Raw genomic sequence first — 20,299 nt, forward strand, 5'->3', positions numbered from 1 at the left:
AAATATCATCCAATAGCCAGTCCAAATTCGAATTTCCTCAATGGTAACAAAATCACCTTTAAGAGCTGTATTTTTCAATCAAGGATACAATCAAGGGTCACACATTGCCTTTCATTATTAGATTGTTTTAAAACCTGAACACTCTGTCTCTCTTTTTTTTTGTTGTTTTGTTGTTCCTGGCATTGACGTTTTAAAAATAGCTTTATGGATACATAGTTCACACACCTTATTCTTCACTCTTGTTTTCAAGTCAATGCTTTTTAGCATATCCACAGAGCAGTGCAACCATCACCACAATCAATTTCAGAATATTTCTGTCTCTCCCCCAAAGAAGCACCAAACCTACTAGCACTCACTTCCTTTTCCCTCCAATCTCCCCAGCCCTGGGCAACCACTCATCCGTCTCTGTGGACTTGCCTGTTCTGGACGTTGCAAAAGTGGATCACACAATGTGTTTTTTGGTGACTGGCTTCTTTCACCAGTCACAGTGTTTTCAAGTTTCATCCACGATGTAGCATGTATGAGTACTGCATTCCTTTTTACTGCTATGTAATAGTCCACCGTATGAATATAACATATTTTACGTACCCATTCGGAAGTTGATGATGACCTTTCTGGTCATTTATACCTTTCGGTGATGATAAATAATGCTGCTGTGAACATTTCTGTATGTTTTTGGTGTGGACATGGGCTTTCCTATGCTCCCCCTAGAATGGAATTGCTGTGTCATACCGTCCATTTATGTTTAACCTTTTGAAGAGCTGCCAAAACATTTTTCAACCGGGCTGCGGCATTTCACCCCGACCAGCAACTTCTGGAGGCTCTGATTTCTTCATATCCTTAGCACTTGCTATCTTCCGTCTCTGTTATCACAGGCATCTGGGCACAGGTGAAGTGGTACCTCATTGTGGTTTTGATTTGCTTTTTCCTAACAGCATCTTTTCATGTGCCTACTGGCCATCTGGATGTTCTTTTGGGGGAAATGTCTGCAGCTATTTGGCCATTTTTCATCTTTTTTGTCAGGGAGTTGGAAGAGTTCTTCGTATATTCTGAACTCAAGTCCTTATCAAATATACAATTTGCAAACATTGCCCCCTCTTCTGTGGGTTGTCATTTCACATCTTGATGGCATTCCTGAAATACGAAAGGGTTCACTTTCTATGAAATCGAAACCATCCAAGCTTCTTTTGTCCCATGTACTTTTGATGTCATTTCTAAAAAGGTTTTGCGTACTCCAAGACCAGTAAGGGTTTACGCCCATGTTTTCTTCTAAGAGCTTTATAGTTTTAGCTCTTATATTTTACTATATGATCCACTTAGAGTTAATTTTTGTTTATGGTGTAAATAAGGGATCCAACCTTGTTCTTTTACATGTGAATCTCCAGTTATTCTAATACCATTTGTTGAAAAGATAATTCTTTCCTCATCGAATGGACTTCGCACACCCGCCAAGCTGGGGATCGAACCCGCGTCCCATCTCTCCAGAGAGGCTGCCGATCCTGTTGCACCACGGCGGGCACTCCCACCCAGTGATTTTAGCATTCCCTTCGTGATCCTTATCTATTTCAAGGTGGCAAAACAGAGATGTTTAAAATGCGTCGCTTCTTCTGAATTCATTTGGCAGACACTTCTCCCTTCTTTCTCCTTCCTCTGAGTTACACTAGGAACTTACGGATTTTTAAAGTGGAATACACCCTAATCTATGAATACTCTTGTCAGCAGAAGGTCCTTCAAGCCCACGCTGGGGTCTCTCTGACTTACTTTATTCATCTTTGACCACTTTCTTGCTTCCTGGCACAGTATGAACTTGGTTGATATCTGTAATAAGCTATTTCTCCAAAGGATAAATACAGTTAGTGTAACTGTTAGGAAAGTTACATATGCGTGTGTGTGTGACATACGTACGTAAAACCAGTGATATGTACATATGCAGGTTTATATATTCCCCCTATGCACACAGAGAGCATGTTCACAGCCCCTGTAGCCCCTCCCCAGGTACAACTTCAACGCCCAACGGTATCAGCGCACTTGATCCTTTTGTGCTATCTTGCAACACCCACAAAATCATTTCAGAGTTACACACGTAAGACTGCTGTCAACTGCAACTGAACTAGGGAAAGCTTCACTGAGTTCTCATGCGTCTGTCACCCAGACAGACAGAGCCATCTCTGCGACCCTATTCCAAACACAACCACCAAAGCCACCATCTGACCTCGTTGTGGGCGGGGGGAGGTGAAAATACCAACCAACCCTTGGGAGGCTGACCCCGGTTTGTTCCTAAGACCCCCTCAGACCTCGGTAAACGGGGCGGGTCCAGTGCTTTCTCTGCCCTGGGGTGATATTTGGAAGCGCTAACCGAATTTCAAATGTATTTCAATCTCTATGTATGCCTCCCCCCATTGAATTAAAAAGTACTCTGTGGACAGTTCAAGCTCTTAGCCACACGCATATTTCTTAAAACTAATGACGAAGAATGAAAGCACTGCCTCCACGTGAAGCCTGGGTCCCTCTGAACGCTTTATCCTATTTCCAACCCTGTTATTTCGAACATGGCAGATTCCTTTGACTAGAAAATAAATGTTTAAGGTGAACACGGTGATAAACAGAAGGCGGACCCTAGCTACCTCGCAGAGCTGTCGTGAAGGCCTGGGAAGCAGGGTCTCTCAGGCTGCCCGGGACCCTGCTGCGCGTACAGAAAACACGCCGCCAAGGTGGGTGGATCTTCACATTGCATTCATGTGTGCATTAAGGCATGGAATCCATCCATCCATCCATCCACACACACTCTGGGGAAACTGCCAAACAGCCGTCCTGCGGCCTTTACTGGGTCTCCTCTTCACCAGGCGATACGGGCCAGGCAGACACCAGGAATAGTCACAAGTGACACCCTCCAGGGCCTCATTCTTTGGGGGGTGGACCAGCTGCCTTTCATCCTCGGGCTGTGTTGAGCCCCGTGGAGGGTGGAGAGTCACATGGGCAGAGCTGTGGGACCTGGGCTCCACCGGGGAAGGGCACTGATGAGCCTCTCCTGGGGGCAGCGGTGGCAGGCCCAGGGCAACCTTCCTGCTGTGAGGACAAAGGGCCCACAGGCCCCAGGGTGGAGAGCAGGGTTCATGGTGACTTAGGAGTGACACGGCCTGGGAAGTTACCTCACTCGGCCAGGGTCACCCCGCAGACCCACCCTGACTGCAGCCCAGGCCGGCTCTGTCCCCATGCTGTGTAAACACTGTGGCATCAGGATGGCAGCTGGTGGCCTGGACCCCAGGGTTGGCACGTAGCCGTCTCTCCACCCAGGGTTTGGTGGCTATTTTTACTCCTCGCTGTGACATACCCTCAGTGGCAAGGATTTCTGAAATGCCCTCTGGGAAGCTGCACTGAGACCCCGGGATTTTATGTCACATGTCCTGGCTGCCGTCCAGTGGGTCCGAGCACACGGGCAGGCATGTTCCCTGGCAGCGCGCCCAGGGCTCCAGGGTTCTGGTGACTCTGGCTCCGCGGCCCGGGGGCTGCTCCCCAGGCCTGGGAACAAGCGAGCACTCTCTCCCTGCACTGCGATGAAAGCCTGGGGCAGGGGAACAAAGCTGCGCCCTGAAGTCCCCGTGGGAGGCCCTGCAGCCCTGCTTTCTCAGGACCTCTGAAAGCCAACTCCCAGTGCCACCAGCAAGGCTTCGTGTGTCAGTAAACCCGCTCCCTGGGCCTTTCAGTACACACACTGGCTCGCAAGCAGGCGCCAGTTTTAGAACATGATGGAAAGGCAGTGACAGCACCAACACGGTGCTGGGTGTTTATTGAGAAGCGAGAATCTGCAGCATCGGACTCACCTTAATCACCCCAGGAAACCCTTGTGGGTGCACCCTTTATGGCACACCCTGGCTTCCAGTGTGTTCCGTGCTTATGACACGGTCCCAGGAGGCGGGGGGACCATTCCCACGGATGAGCAGGGACGGGAAAGCGCCGAGGCACTAGGAGACCCGAGGAAGGTCCCCAACCGGTAAAATGACAACGGTGAACTAATGGACAGGGGCACATGACGCCGCTGCCTTGTTTCACTCGAAAGTATTTCCTGCCTGACCTGCTGCTTCTCCAGGTTAGTGTCTAAAGTGTTAAGGATCATTGCTTTGCACAGACCTGGGACTCTGCATATAGGACCAGAGCTGAGGTGAGGTTCCCGCCACTGACCCCACGGGTTCATTTGTTATACTCTATGGAATATGCACGGGATTTTAAGAGCAGATGAGGAAGTCCAGAAGAACAGAACTTAAACTTAAAAGGGATGTCATACCCCTTTCAGCACTCTCCAGTAGCTGGCCAAAGCTCTGAGCTTCCCAGTGGGCAGAGGAAAGATGAGAAGCAGAGCCAGATTCAAAGTTCCCACGGCCCAAGATAAGAGAAGTCAGTGCCCTGAAGGACCACATTTCTGCAGACCCTCGTGGTAAGAATAGAGTGTTCAAAGTGACTTCAGCCACAGCTGCTCGGGGGAGACCGATGGCAAGGCGCCCCAAGGAGGGGCGACCACTGAGGGGGAAGGGAACACAGAGTCAAGAGGGAGTTCTCACAAGGGCCAGACGGTGGGGGTTCTGTCCCTGGCACCTGGAGGGACACCGTCAGGGACACAGCATATCAGGGGAGGACATCAGGATGGGAAGAGATGCTGGGGCGGAGGAAGGCCAGGCGGAAGGGTGGGTGACGGAAAAGTCCTCTTCAAAGGGCTCAGAGCAGGAACAGAAGCGAGGCCGTGAAACCTGCAGAGCCCTGGGCCCTGGCGGCCAGAGAGGACGTTGCAGGAAGGGACGGTCCTCAGCCGTGCTGAGCACAGAGCGGGTGGAAGGGGAGTGGGGGGACAGGCGGGGTCCCCACTGGGCCGGGGCCTCCGAGTCACCACCACGCGAGGGCACAATAACCGAAGCACAGATGTGCTGCACACGCACTCGTGTTAACTTGCTCACGAGTGACGGGGAGCTGGCCCTCGCTTAGGAAGGACAGGTGCTGGGCAGGCCGGCCGGGCCTGGGCTGCTGCTGCCGGGGAGACACTTGTGAAAACAGGAGGGCGAGGGATCAGAGCGGAATAGCAAGTGCTATTTTTGGCAGCAGCATGGGGGGCGGATGAGAAAAGCCTGAGGCTCAAGCAAGGCCGGGGCTGAGCTGTCCGGGGCCTGAACCAGAGGAGAGCTACAAGAGAGGTGGCGAGGCCCGTGGCCACGCAGGGACCACAGGGCACGTCCACACTGCCTCCAGAAGCTGTCAGGGTGGAGGGCGAGGGGCCGGGAGGGCATCTGAGGGCTCTCTCTAACCATCAACTCCTGCCCTGCCCAGCATCACCTGGCACCAGGCTGCCCTGCAGGCTGGGCCACGTTCATGGTTCATGAGGTCACTCTTGCACAGGGCCATGGAAGGAGGGGCAGAGGTGATCTCAGGCCCGCGCCCCAGAGGCTGGATTCTCGCAGTCCACACAGTAGGGCGGGCCCGCCCCCCCGAGAGGCCCGCGACGGCCACTCCAAGCTGGATCTCAAACTAGTCAGGCAGTCAAGACTTCGCCACGTTGACCGGCGAGGTCTGGAGGTTTAAGGATTCAGAGGGATGAGAGCTGATGCCAGAAACGAGCTGGTAAAAATTGTTCATAACAGCAAGAGGAAACACTTTTTTTTTTTTTTTTTTTTTTTGAGGCAAACTGATCTACTTGCCTTCCCTCACAGCAGCTGGAGGCCCCCACTTTCCTGTTAAATTGTGCTCTCAGTTGAACCCGCAGGACCTGTGGGGGCAGAAGGATCCCCACGTGTGGCTCCCAGGCCTGGCCTCCAGCAGGCGGGCCTGCACCTTGAAGGGCCAGCAAAGAACTGGCTGGACTGGTTTGGCTGGATGGCAGTGCTGCTGGTGACAGGATTCTAATGTCACTGGACACCTTTCTGGCAAGTACCAGACCTTTTGGAAAGATGCCCGACAGGAGAGCAGGGACCCGGGCAGCGGGTCCCCGTCCCAGACAAGGGGGGGGACCGTGGCGTCCAGAGACCGCTCCAGGGCCCTGTGCACACGTCCTCGCCAGCGCTGCCTTCGGGCCTGAGAATCTGAGAGCCTGGGAAGGTGGAATTTGGACCCGGAAAGCATCCAGCATGGTCAGGCTCAGCACCCTTGGGTGGCAGCCTCGGCTTCCTCCCTGACTCGTCAGGACGTCGCTGGACGGGCGGTTAACCTCGCCTCATCTTTAAAGCAGGAGGCCCTGTGGGCTGCTGTGAGGATGAAGGGAGCTCGGTGTTCCAAGGGCCACACTGGGGCAGGGTCACGGTGACAGCAGGAGCGGCTCAGCGTCCAGCCCTAGGAGGCTGCTTAAATAAACTACGAGGGGCCACACAGTGAATGGCTGCGGCTGGACGGAGAAGGAGGATGCTGTGTAGAGGGAGCTGTTTCCCGTAATCGCTAAACAAAGTGCAGGTTTACGAGAGGCAAAATCCTTAAAGCCTGAAGCAAAACGGACCAAGTGCTTGTAGCTGTACATTCAAAAGGAGGCATCGAAACGCTGCTGTTGGAGGGCACGGGGCGAGGGCTGAGCAGAATGCGCTGCGCCGAGGCGGGTGCAGAGGGTGTGTCTCTGAGAGACACAGATCGATGGGCGATAGATGGACAGGTGACAGGCAGACACGGATAGATGATAGATGCGTCTTAGAAAGATAGACAGATACATGACAGGTAATAGACAGATAGATGATAGACAGAGAGACAATCAAACAGGCAGACAGACTGACAGTTAGATGACAGAAAGATAAACAGGCAGACAGACTCAGCTGACGGATCAAAAGATAGATGGATAGATAGATGGACAGGTAGACGGAGAGACGGCAGACGTGTTGGTTCTCAGGTGCGGGCTGGAAAGGCCTGAGGGCTCCCGCCCCGTCTCTTTCCGGGCCAGAAGGGCTCTCAGTCACCGGCAGGTCAGTCCCAGGTTTGCATGTAACTGGAAGGGCCCTGAAAGGGCAGTGACAGTGGCCCGTGCCCTGCCGACTCGGGCGGCACTTGTAACGCCCCCTCGGGACCTGCAGGGGTCTGAGAGCTTGTTCGTCTTGTTCCTCTGCAACAAGCCCCTCAGGAGAGCATCTCACCCCCTCTTCGCTTTCTCAGAGCTGACACCTGTCTCCACCTGGGCACAAGGGGCCAAAGCTTAAGCAGCTCTGTGAAGCCAGGCGAGACCTAAGGAGCTAGAGCCGCTCCCCCAGCCCCCTCGGCAGGGCACAGGGCAGCCGGGAGGGGAGAGGAGGCAGGAGGACCACCAGGCGGCAGCTGGACAGCAAGGGGAGGCAGGTTGCTTTCCAGCCCTGGAACAGAACTCATGTCAGTCCAAAGAACCACAATGCACGCGCAGAACACCGGCGATCCCTGGGGTGCCTGGGAGGGGAGGAGGGTGCGGGGCTCCCTGCCAGCTGGTGGTGCCAGGCAGCCTGTCTGTGACTCTCCCTCCGTGGCTGCGGCTCCCTGCTTGCAACCAGGAATTCAGAGCCACGTGGGGCGACTGCCAGTAGATTGGCAGGTGTGTGAGCGTCACGTCCAGCAACGCGTCCCAAAGAAGCCGTCCTGCCGTGACGTGCTCGCCTCTGAGGACACGCCCTGAACTCACACCAAGACTCAGGGCAGCAAGTGACTCAGAGCCTGGGTGTTTCCAGCTTTTTATCTGACTCACAATCCCCTTTCACAGTCACGTGCAACCTGACAAGTCCTATAAAACCATACTTAACAAATATGCATTAAAGATAAATCTTGACTTTTTATGTCTCTAGTGGTGCACAGGGTTCATGTCTTTACGTGATGAGAAACAACGCCTATGAGGGGAAATTAACCACAAAGTGATACAGTATTTCATTCTCTGTCTGGAGACCAGATGTACAGGAAAATGCAGGTGGAAACGGAACTATGTACAGTACGCAAAGCCGCTCTTATGAGCTGGAGGCTTTTGATATTTTTCTTTTTTTTTTCTTTACCAGCAACTACCTTTTTTTTTTTTCATTTTTATTAAAGTATAGTTGATTTACAATGTTCCTTCAATTTCTACGGTAGAGCAAAGGGACCCAGCCATAGATATATATGTATATACATTGTTCTACTTTCTCATGCTATTTTCCATCATGTTCTAACACAGGAGATTGGACACAGTTCTCTGTGCTGTGCGGCAGGACCCCACTGCCTATCCACTCCAAGTGAAGGCGTTTTCAACTGGCAACCCCCAACTCTCCCACTCCCACCTCCCTCCTCCTCCCCCGGCAACCACAAGTCTGCTCTCCACGTCTTGCTCTGCTTCTGTTCTGTAGACAGGATCATGTGCCATATTTTAGATTCCACATAGAAGGCATATCATCTGGGCCTAATCTCCAAAATAGACGAACGACTTACACACAGCTCGACCACACCACCACCGCAAACAACACAACCGAAAAACGGGCAGAAGCCCTAAAGAGACATTTCTCCAAAGAAGACATGTGGTTACCCAGAAGGCACATGAAGAAACGCTCAGCATCACTAATTTTTACAGAAATGCAAATCAAAACTACACTGAGGCACCACCCCACCCCAGTCCGAAAGGCCATCATTAATGAATTCTACAAATAACAAGTGCTGGAGGGGATATGGAGAAAAGGAACCCTCCTGCACTGTTGGCGGGAATGTAAATTGGTACAACTACTATGGCGAGCAGGATGGAGGTGCCTCGGAAAACTAAAAATAGGAGTTCCCGTCGTGGCTCAGTGGTTAATGAATCCGACTAGGAACCATGAGATTTTGGGTTCGATCCCTGGCCTCGCTCAGTGGCCTCGCTCAGTGGGTTAAGGATCTGGCCTTGCCATGAGCTGTGGTGTAGGTCACAGATGTGGCTTGGATCCCACGTTGCTGTGGCTCTGGCGTAGGCTGGCGGCTACAGCTCCGATTGGACCCCTAGCCTGTGAACCTCCATATGCCGCGGGAGCAGCCCTAGAAAAGGCAAAAAGACAAATAAATAAATAAATAAAATAATAAAGAAAACTAAAAATGGAACCACCATATGACCCAGCAATCCCACTCCTGGGCGTGTATCCAACTGGGTCTTATTTTCAATGACAAAGGGAGAAATGGCTTTTGGGCTACCACTTGCAAGTCCTTTTTCACACCTAGCACAGCTCGGTAGGGACGGTCCCTACTCCCCACGGAAAGAAAAAGGAAGGGAGTCTAGGACAGCGACGCCAGTCCGTATGCATTTCCTAACCGGCAGCACTGTGGACACTGAGAGTAAGAGACAGGCCATCTTTATTTGGCTGCTCACCGACGCTGACTTGGAAGCATGTTCTGCATAAGGCAAATTTGCAGAATGAGACCCTTTTTTATCTTCCTATCAATTTACATCTCAACATCAACGCCCCTTCTGCTTCTACTTTTCACCTGCGGTTGAGGATGGAGCTGAGCCGAGTGACACACGACCTCAAATAAAAACCCTCAAAATCACATTTACAGTCACCTGGCGGGGGAGGGTAAATCAGGAGGCTGGGATTAGCAGACACCCAGTAACGCACAGGTAACAAGGACGCAGCGTACAGCACAAGGACCTGGATTCGATGCCCTGTGAGAACCTACACGGGAAAAGAATCCGAAAGTATGTGCATGTGTGACTGAGTCACCCCGCTGTACACCTGAAACTAACCCAACATCGTAAATCAACTATCCTCCAGGAAAACTCTTTTAAAAAACACAAACGTGCACAGTGGTCATCAAGATTTCCATAGGGGCTTACAGCCCAAAAGGTCGCCAGGACCCCTTCCTACATTTAAAAACCCCCCTCGGGCCCTCTGTCTTCCTTCACATGAAACTGGGTGGGTCCAATCCCTTTGTCCAGATGAGGAATTAAGAACACGGGGTGTCTCAGTCAGGGTCCCCCCCAAACAGAGCTTGAGTTTAGGCGTGAACCATTCGGCAGGTGCTGCAATCCCGAGGGGGCAAGAGTGAGGAGACGGGGTGCGGGGTGGGGGGGCACGGCAGGAGGGGCTGGCTGCCTGCCTTCGGCTGTGTGATGAGCTAGGTTGTGTGTCACTTCAGGCTGGTCCTCTGAAGCCACGGTGTCTCCGAGCAACCCAGGGGCAGGAGGAAGGAAATTTGATCCTCTCTGCAAGCGGGTCCTCTGTTGTGTCACACATCAGGGACCCCCAGGAAAGGAGGGGGGCCAGGGCTTGTCACGCCCTCGTGACATGGGGGACAAGATGTAGCCACTACTTGGGGGCCCTTGTCTGAGCAGTCAGGCCAGGAAGCGAAGCAGGCGTGTGGATCTGGAGGGCTCAGGACCTGCCCAGGCTGCTTGCCAGCCCAGGGCAGGGGGAGTTCAGGGTCAGAGCACTGGACAGCCCTTCCCCAGAGCTCCACGCTTCTCCGTTTCAGGGTTTCCTCCAGGGGAGCATCCAAGGCTGCGTTTAAAGCAAAAGCAACTGTGACTCTGTCTCGCCATAATAACCCCTCATTTTGTGAAAGTCGGGCTCAGATAGGAAAGAGTATTTTCTGGTTTTCCATAGCATTGTCTATTAGCTTATTTAGAGGCTCCGTTAGAATATAGATGCTCAGTTACACCAGCCTCCCCATCAAGAAACAAGGTATGCTCCATTGCCCGGGAGTGAAGATATGGCAGGAAAAATCTCCAAACAAAACACTGAGCTAGCTGCCAGCTGTTCTCACACAGGACAGAAGGGGTTCCTTAGAAGCCCCCTGGGTGTGCGTCTTCTCTTTTCCTCCATCTGGATTTAGCCAAGTCAACAAATGAGGAAAACAGAGAGGAACCAAAATATCTCCAATACACACGCTCTGTCAGAAGTCTATTTATAAAAACTTAGGTTCTGAAGCACCTGTGTGGTTCTAGAAACGCTTTGGCCAAAGCATAACCTGTGGACAGTAGCCGACCCTAGACACCCATCTGAGCACATGGAGAAAAAGCAAGTGCACCTTTGAAGGAGAGAGGAAGAGAAAACCTTTCCTCTAGCAAAAGGCTTCTTTATGCAGCCCCACTTCAGTGAAGCTCACAGCCAGCCCTGGCCCCGAACTGGTGAACAGCCGTAGTTCCGTTCCACAAAGACTTCAAAACAAGATCTCCTCCAGAGTTGCAGGTTCTTTAGTAGAGTCCTGAACTCCCTCAATGTGCTCAGGCATTTTCACATTTCTTATGCACCTACTATGTGCTGGCACTGCCCTCTGGAGTCTCCTGTGGAGGAGAGGGCCAGGGAACCTGGCGCCTTTTGCCAGCAGACAGAAACATCTGGCTTGCTTACCCTCGGCTCATTTTAAAAACAGACCGTGCTTTTCTTTGGATAAACAGAGATAATGCCAACACAGCTAGTCCCAGGAGAAATAAGATACTGATGGAAAGCTGATAACCGTGGTCAGATCCCGTCTTAAGACCAGAGTTTACTAGGAGAGTATTTCTAGAGAAAATAGGACACAGAACTGGGAAAAAAAAAAAAAAAATAGAGAAACGAAGGACTCACAAACGGAGGCCTGAGACCCAAAGGTCTTCCTTCCTCAGCATTGACTCGATGGTAATTTACTCAGTATTGACTGTGTGCCTACAGTGCATTTTACTGTTCAACATAAAAAAAAAAAAAAAAAAAAAAAAACAACAGAAGAGTATCAGGTTTGTGAAATCTGTGAGCGCATACGTGTATGTTTCCAGGAAGCGGAACTTTGGTCATATTAATTTTCTGCAAAGCGGCATTATTTCAGTAGAGGTACCATGGGCGTTAATTAGCTAAGGGGTGTGCACGGGCCTCCTCGGCATCGACCTAAGTCCTCCTTACCTCTTGAGGCTCGTGGGAAGTCCTACTCCAAGGAGTCCTCGTGGAAGACACGTCCCATCTGGTCCATGGCCGTGCTGGGGGCTCAGCCCACCTGGCCACAAGCTTTGGGGTATAAATTACGAACCACCCAGCAGGCTTCTGATAAATGTGGATTCCCCGAGTAGATTCCTGAATATTTAAAAAAGCATCCTGGCTGATGCCGAGCAGATTTTGAGACCCACATCCGTGAGCCAACAACTGCCGAGCAGATGCCAAGCAGATGGCAGGGCAGCGCTGTACCAGGACCTGATGGACTTCACCAACCGCAGGCTGCCCTCCTCGGTGCTTCAATCCAGCCCCGAAGAGGATGGACTAAAACGAGGACATCCAGGAGCGAGAACCCTAACACGGGGCAGGCAGTGCCTTGACCTTGCTTCCTCGGCTGCAGATGCCGAGGACCGCCTATCGCAGGGGTGGCAAATTCCCGTCTGCTGGGTTGTCCGACAGCCGGCAAGCGGACTGCATTTTTCTTTGTGTTTTTCCGATTTTTAAATGGTTGAGGGAAAAAAGCAAAAGAAGAGTCATATCTCTTGGCATCTGAAGCTGCATGAAATTCAAATTTCAGGGTCCACCATTCATCCCATAATAAAGCTTTATGGGCTCCCAGCCACACCCGCTCACTGACATGCCAAGGCCTTGGCCACACGGCCCCAGAGCCAGAGTCGAGTGGTGCCCCTGGAGACGCACAGCCTGAAGACCCCAAGCTTTTGCTCTCCAGCCCTTTACAAAAAAGCGTGCCAACTCCAATAGGTAAGATACAGTCCCAAAGTCCTCTGGGGGCACACAGCCCTCAGGGACCTGCGGCACTTTTTCGACTTCTCTCGACAGCTGCAGTCTCCTCCACCCCTCTCTGCCACACACGACTGTCCTGGGAGCTGGGGGGCTGCCCTCCGGCCGGCGGCTCCACAGTTCTGCCAGCCTGGGGACTGTCCACCCAAGGGGCGATTCTGTTGGCCCCACACTGCTTGTACCAGCAGCACCTGCCTGTTCTGATCATGTTATTTAGATAAAATGTACAGAAGCCAAAGGGTGGAAGAGAAAGAATATGATTACGTTTGTGTAACCTAAGGTAAATGCTTAAGGAAGGCAAAGTAGGTTGCTCTGGATGAATGAATGAATGAATGGATGGATGAAGTTTCCTTAGGAGGCAGAGAGCCACCTAAAAAGGATGCAGGTTTAATCCCTGGCCTTGCTCAGTGGGTTAAACATCCAGCGTTGCTGTGAGCTGTGGTGTAGGTTGCAGATACAGCTCAGATCCCAAATTGCTGTGGCTGTGGCATAGGCTGGCAGCTGAAGCTCCGACAGGACCCCTAGCCTGGGAACCACTATATGATGTGGGTTCAGCCTTAAAGAGCAAAAAGAAAAAGGTGTTGGGAGCAATACAGCAGGCACCACAATTTAAAAATCTCCCCCTTTACCAAGAAACAAGCCCACATCTGCAGGAACAGTCCTGAGAAAACCGTGCTAGAGAGCAGGTAACCAGGTAACTGAGGCTGACTTACCTTCTGACACTCGCTTGCATTGTAGAAGGGAAATTATCACCCTGCCCCAAAGGCAGCTCTTGCCTCCTGAGCAATCGGGCAGCTACATTAATGGAGTATTTATAGTGAATGGAATAATCCAGCATTTAAAGTCAAGATGAATTAAAATGAATTAAAAGCTTCACCGGAGAGACAAGCTAACATGACCTGTTTGAAAACCATTCCCTTGCCTAATTCAACAATCAAATCCACGGCGAGAAGCTCCAGTACGCCCGCAGGCCTCCCCCACTGCAGGAAAGGCCCGGCCGGACACCAGGGAGATGCAAGAACCAGTCGCATTTGGGTCCATCTTTGAGGTAGAAATCTCCTCGAGCCCCTGAGTATGTGTCTCTGCAGTCACGCTGCGTGAAGCTGAAGCAGTTCTCAGGGACGAGGTTCAGAATCCCCTTCTCACAATAAGAACCTGTAGATTGGTGGGGAACCCACACTTCCAGATGGATCTGATGAGGCCACGGCCAACAGGGCTGAACTGTGCCTCAGTGTTGGCCCCTGGGGTTCCCAGCCCATTGCCTCCCCTGTCCCCAGAGCAGATACGGGGGGAGGGAGGGCTGGGGCGTGAAGCCCCAGCAAAGACAAGGAGTCGTGCCTGCAAATCGGTGTCTCCACCATCACCATCTGGGAGCAGATGGGCAGGCAGAGGCCGGGGAGACGCTGGAGCCCCCTGGGATCATGTGGGAAGCTTGCAAAATTACAGGCGCCCGGGCTGCTGGGACCTGAGTCACTGGGGGAGGGGAGACTGATGCAGCAACAGCAGCCGCATCAGCTGGAAGCGTCCCCTGCGCCCCCCCCCCCAAGTGAGTTTAGAACAATCCAAGACCTAGAGAACAGACTAGTGTTGCCAAGGAGGAGGGAGTGGGGTGGACAGGGAGTCTGGGGTTGGTAGGTGTCAACTCTCACGTTTAGGAAGGATAAGCAACGAGCTCCTGCTGTGCGGTCCGTGGAAGATAATACGAGAGAGGGAAAGGACACGCGTGTGACGGGGTCCCTGTGCTGGGCTGCAGAAGTGACACAACGCCGCAGATCAACGACACTGCCGTTAAGAATGATGCCTATTTAAAAACTCATCCAGGGGTTAGAAGTTCCAGCTGTCACCTCACGGTGGAAAATAAAGGCAACGATCTCTCTTTTTTTTTTTCTTTTTTTTTCCAGCCAGAGTGTCTGGGGAGCCTGATGACATTCTGGAGCCACCAGTTCCCCCCTTTCTTCTCCGACCTGCCCTGGGAGGGTTTGGGCGGTTCCCTGTGTTAGCAAAGCTGCCCTCATCATCTTATTTAATCTTCATTGGCCCTGAGCTTCCTTCTTTTTCCTGGGAAACGTCCTCTGGGGTAGATGCGGGAGGCTGCAGAGAGGACCCCTGAACCACAGGAGGGTGGGGGCGCTGTTTCCTGTGCGCTGCTTCAGCCAGCAGGAGAGCCAGCACCCCTCCTATCCGAGAGTGCGTACCCCATCCCCTCCCCCGCAGCGGGCCTCTTGGTCCCTGGTTTTCTGTCCCTGCTGCTCTTTCTCCAGCCCCTCCTGCTCCCTCTTCCGAAGGCTGACTCCTTTCCTCCTTCCTGCCCCATTCCCACCTACCCAATCCAGAACCCAACTCCAGAAGGAGAGACTATCTTTAATTTTTCAGAAGTGTAAGACAGACAACTTCACAAAGAATCCGAGAAACCATATTTGAAATAACTTGTTAGTTTTTTCCCCAATTACAGTCATAGTCACTTTTTTTTATTTTAGAAATATGATTAAAAAAGCTATTTAAAATTTTTCTTTCAGATAAAGTGTCATTTATTTTTTACTCTATATGCAATCTTTTACTCCCACATATGTCATCCTTAATTAGGAAAAAATTGTGATCTTGATTTGCCTCAGTGACCTACGTGTGTACAACTGATAACAAATAACAGATGGACAGACAGTCGGTGGCCCGGTGGACGGACAGCTGGACACAGCGAGGACGCCTCGCTCTCGCTCCACTGCGCTTCCCATGCTGTCAAATGCAGGTGACGACAGGGCCCCCCTTCCAGGCTGCTAGGAGAACCCACTACCGTGGCATCCTGTGCACACACTGGGCACCGAGCTGACCCAAGGCGTCAGGAAGGAGCGGGGTGGGCGCCCACCTCCCTTCTCTGCAAGCTTTTTGAACATCCCAGAGCTGCCTGTGGGGACCTCGTGAAGGGAGAGAGGGTGGTTGGTCCACACCCCAGAACGGATCCGTTCTGTGTCTTTACCTATCTCTCTGTGCCTACAGGCAGCCAAGGAGACAAGAAGTGCGGCCCCTGGGGACGCCGAAAGGACAATCCTATCTCCGGACCAAAACCATAGTGGCCAACCTGGGTGCCAGCGCCGCAACCCCAGGATGTCAGTACTCGTATCAAATGATACATAAATTTAGAAGCCGCACATTCACAGAAACTCCCACGCACACGCGCAGCAAACAGGGCGAACCTGATCCCGAGATGAGCTGAATTGAGCACCAGCCCCAGGGAAGGCGCTCCCATTTATGGCCACCGATCCCCTCCTTCGGCCTCACGGGAGACAAGGGCGCTATATTTAGACGGATCGTGATTCCGGCTCCAGAGCCAGGAGCGCAGAGCAGCCTCTGCCGGGCGCTCCTCCAAAAGCAAAACGCCGGCAGACACAACAAAATAAAACAGCAGCTACCAGCTGTAGACCCTGGATGGGGGCCCCCCCGCAGGGGACGTGTTTTCCTTGCGGATTTCAACCTGGAGACCACTGGGCCCCCTCTGCGGGGCCCGGCTGCCGCGCACGCGCACACCGCCTCTCCCGAGCCTGCGAGCAACCCTACAGCTGTCGTCATTCTCCTGTTACCAGCAGGCCCCACCCTGCCACCAGCTCAGCACCGAGAGCCTAATGATCACAGGACTTGGTTTTTGAAAACCTCGGTGATTTACTGAGAGGCCACACTGCAAATTTCCAGGAAAGGCATTGCATGCATTTTAAATACTAAGCTAAATCGTGAAGTTTCAACGTTTTCTAAAATGATCTACCAAGACGCAGGTCATTCTAATAAGGATCCAGAAAACATGCAGAGGACGCTAGTGGGCAGCCACGCTCTCACTACAAACCACATGCATGAAAGGACTCTATTTCCAGAGGTGCACTATTTTTTCTTTGACAGTTTTATTTCCTGTTTTCGAATAAACTGCCTGAAATTTTCAACTGTATTTACTAAGCCCCACAATTATTATTTTCATATGAGATGCTTTGACACGTCTTTTTAACATAAGGCTTTAGGAATTCACGTCGTGGCACAGAGGTTAACGAATCCGACTAGGCACCATGAGGTTGCGGGTTCGATCCCTGGCCTTGCTCAGTGGGTTAAGAATCTGGCATTGCCGTGAGCTGTGGTGTAGGTCACAGAGGCGGCTCGTATCCTGCATTGCTGTGGCTCTGGTGTAGGGCTGTGGCTGCAGCTCTGATTAGACCCCTAGCCTGGGAACCTCCACATGCCACGGGTGTGGCCCTAGAAAAGGCAAAAAGACAAATAAATAAATAAGTAAAATAAGACTATTTTTTAGAGCAGCTTTTTGTTTTTTGGGTTTTTTTTTTGTTTGTTTTTGGCCACCCTGTGGCATGTGGAATGCTTCAGCCAGGGATCAGATCTGAGCCACAGTGGCCACCTAACGCCACATCTGCGGTAACTCTGGATCCTTTTAACTCACTGTGCCCAGCCAGGGATTGAACCTGTGTCCTGGCACTGCAGAGACACTGCTGATCCTGTTGAGCCACAGCAGAAACTCCTGGCGCAGTTTTAGATTTACAGCAAAAATCAGCAGAAGCACAGCAATTTCTCAAAGAAGCCCCTGTCCTCCCCACCACAGCCTCTGCCACCAGCACCACCTGCAGCACAGTGGTACCTTTGTCGGAACTGATCAACCTGCATTAGCATCATTATCACCCTGAAACGCTGGGGTTACAGATTGTAGGGGTTTAGACAAATATACAAGGATGCCTCCACTGTGACAGTGTTGTACGGAGCAGTGACACCAATTAGATGACACTTAGTCCCCCATGTCATCCTTCCTCTTCTCCCTAACTCCTTAACCAGGCAGCCACTCGTCTTTTTACTGTCTCTGTAGTTTTGTCTTTTCTAGAAAGTCATATATTAAGAGTCCCAGGAGTTCCCGTGGTGGCTAAGTGGTTAACGAATCCGACTAGGAACCATGAGGTTGTGGGTTCGATCCCTGGCCTCGCTCAGTGGGTTAAGGACCCGGCGTTGCCGTGGGCTGTGGTGTAGTTCGCAGACACGGCTCAGATCCCGCATTGCTGTGGCTCTGGCATATGCTGGCAGCTACAGCTCTGATTGGACCCCTGGCCTGGGAACGTCCATATGCCACTGGAGCGGCCCAAGAAAAATGGCAAAAAGACCAAAAAAGAGTCCCAGTGTGTGGTCTTTTCAGATGAACGTCTTTCACTTAGTAATGCTTTTAAGGTTCTTCATGTCTTTCTTGGCCTCGTAGCTCACTTCCTTTTGCTGTCGAATAATATTCTGCTGTCTGGATGTACCAGGCACATGGATGTTAGAGGAAAAAGCCAGTGGTGGCTCTGAGGGAATAAGCGCACTACGTCCTGTCCCTGGGACTCAGTGCAGTGATAGAGCCTGGCCAGAGGCACAGAGCAGTGACCTGGGAACTCGGAGAAATAAACAGTAACCGGTGAATTGGGGATAAAGCCTGGAATTATCAGTGCCACCAAACAAGTGCTTGGTTTGCTTTTTTCCAGTCCTGGACTCGATGCAGCTGGAAGTCTGCAGAGGGCAAAGGCAGGGACAGAGTATGGCCAGGAGAAACTCTCTTAGGCCTGCTCCAGGAGCAAGAGCGGGTTCCCCAGTGCTCAGAGAGAGTGAGGAATACTCCTGAATGCTCAGCTCCCACCCCAAACAGCCCCGTGGAGGCAGAGGTGCTGGGTGGGCCCAAAGGACCCAGATGCTGTAAGAGAGAGGAGCTGTGGTTCCAAGAGGGTGGGGTAAACCCCACTGCTTTTCCCCTCTCTGTCCTTCTGCTGCTTTGCCCTCAAAGTGGGCAGGCACAGGATGTGCACCTCAGAGCATGGTAAACGGATCCCTGGTTTTCTGGCTGGAGGACCCAGACAGAGAGCCTAGAGAAGCAGACAGCCCTGGGAGACCGTGGGGAAGGAGGAGCTCAGAAAACTCCATGAGGTCTATCACTGTATTGACTCCCAGAAGCATCTCCAAAGTGCACATATGTGGACCTGACTCTTAGTAGCAACCATGTGCTTTGAGTACTGGACTATGAGACAAACGACCTGCCAGGTCCCAGACTTTCCAAACATGGGAAAGAGCTGAAAGCTTTGTAAGCGGAAATGACACAGAAACAGTAACCATGGAAAGCATGGCAGAAATTTTAGGCTGAGCTCAATTGAGTCAATTGCTTGATAAAACAAAGGGAGCAATATTCCCATAAGATTTAAATAAAAGTCAGAATAGCGTAACATAATATTCAAGGGGTCTAGGAAACAATCCAAATTTTCTCATTTCAATTCATAAGGGGAAAAGACAACCACTAGATGCCATACTGAGATGACCCATTGATTGGAATTGTCTGGTGGAGACTTTCGAGCAACTGCTATAAATGCTCTCCAACAAGTAAGAGCTAACACATTTGAAATGAGTGGCAACACAGGAAGTCACAGCAAAGAAACAGAAGCCCCAAAGAAAAACCAAAAGGAAATTTAAGATTTGAAAATACGATCACTGAAATTAAAAATTCATTAGATAGGTTCAAGAGCAGATGTGCTGATTTCACATACGTGTCAACATAAACTCTCCAATTTGAATAATCTAAACAGAAATGACTGACAAAAATGAACAGACTCGGGAACCCATCAGACAACACTAAAAGGTTTAATATGCATGTTGACAGAGTTCCAGAAAGAGAGGAGAAGAAACGTGTTGCAGAAAAAAATATGTTAAGAAACAATGACGGAAAACTCTCCATATTGAATGAAAGACATAAGCCTACAGAGCCACGAAGTTCAATAAACTGCATACGAGACAAAAATAAACCCCCACAAGTATGCTATACTCAAACTACCTAAAAATAAAGACAAGGAAAAAATCATGAGGAAAAGCCAGATAAATCCACACTTCTTGTATGAGAATGATATGAATGACTACAGAAACTAAAAGAGCTAGAAGGAAGTGGAAAAGGAGCTTGAAAGTACAGAAAGAAAAGAACTATAAGCCCAGATATTTATATCTAGGGAATATCTTTCTCATATGAAGGTGAAATAAAGACCTTCTCAAATGAAGGCAAAGAGAATTCATAGCCAGCAGAACTGGTCTAAAAAAATCGCTAAAGTACATTCTTCAGATTGAATGAAAACAATATGAGAAGGAAACTTAGAACATGAGGGGCACTTATCATTTCCCAGAAATGATAATTATCTAGGAAAACATAATAAACTATTCCTCTCTTCTTTAATTCTTTAAAATATAGATATAACACATAACCATAGAGAATATCCATATTCCACCTGAAATGATAAGGAGACTATGAAATGTTTGTATATTTCGATTCATAGAGAACCCATGAAATTAAACAAAGGATATACTTAAAAACCATAGCAGAAAAATGTAAATAGGACAGTAAAATTTTTCAAATAACTCAAAAGAAGTCAGGAAAGGGAAAATAAGAATACAGAGCAGGCAAGAAAAAAATAACTAAATTGTTAACCTACATTTAAGAATATCAATAAAAACTACAGGTCAGTATTCTTCATTCATATAAATTATTTAATGGAATATAATGGTTTGATATTGTGACTGATATTATGATATTGTGAATGGTCCAAACACTTCAACAAGGAGATGGATTTTCAAATACATACTATTTTTAAGAAACTCACTTTAAATGTAATGAAATAAGTACTTAAAGGAAAATTATGGGAAAAAAATGCCATGCAAGT

The 20,299-nt window shown here is 50.4% G+C and overlaps 1 protein-coding gene and 1 long non-coding RNA gene across 13 annotated transcripts in view; one reads left to right on the plus strand and one right to left on the minus strand.

The window, feature by feature from the left end:
- Positions 1 to 20,299, minus strand: part of COBL (cordon-bleu WH2 repeat protein) — a 239,997-nt gene that overhangs the window by 157,296 nt on the left and 62,402 nt on the right. The window lies entirely within an intron of this gene.
- LOC146400254 (uncharacterized) lies at positions 3,522 to 11,600 on the plus strand. Its single transcript, XR_014816895.1, has 3 exons — positions 3,522 to 4,087; positions 4,292 to 4,432; positions 8,123 to 11,600. It is a non-coding gene; the product is annotated as an uncharacterized LOC146400254 (long non-coding RNA).

Source organism: Sus scrofa, chromosome 9 (assembly GCF_054392235.1).
Source record: "Sus scrofa isolate SSC_HxYL_T2T_F1_AM1 chromosome 9, Sscrofa_HxYL_maternal_Yorkshire_Landrace_v2.0, whole genome shotgun sequence".
NCBI classification, from domain to species: Eukaryota; Metazoa; Chordata; class Mammalia; order Artiodactyla; family Suidae; genus Sus; species Sus scrofa.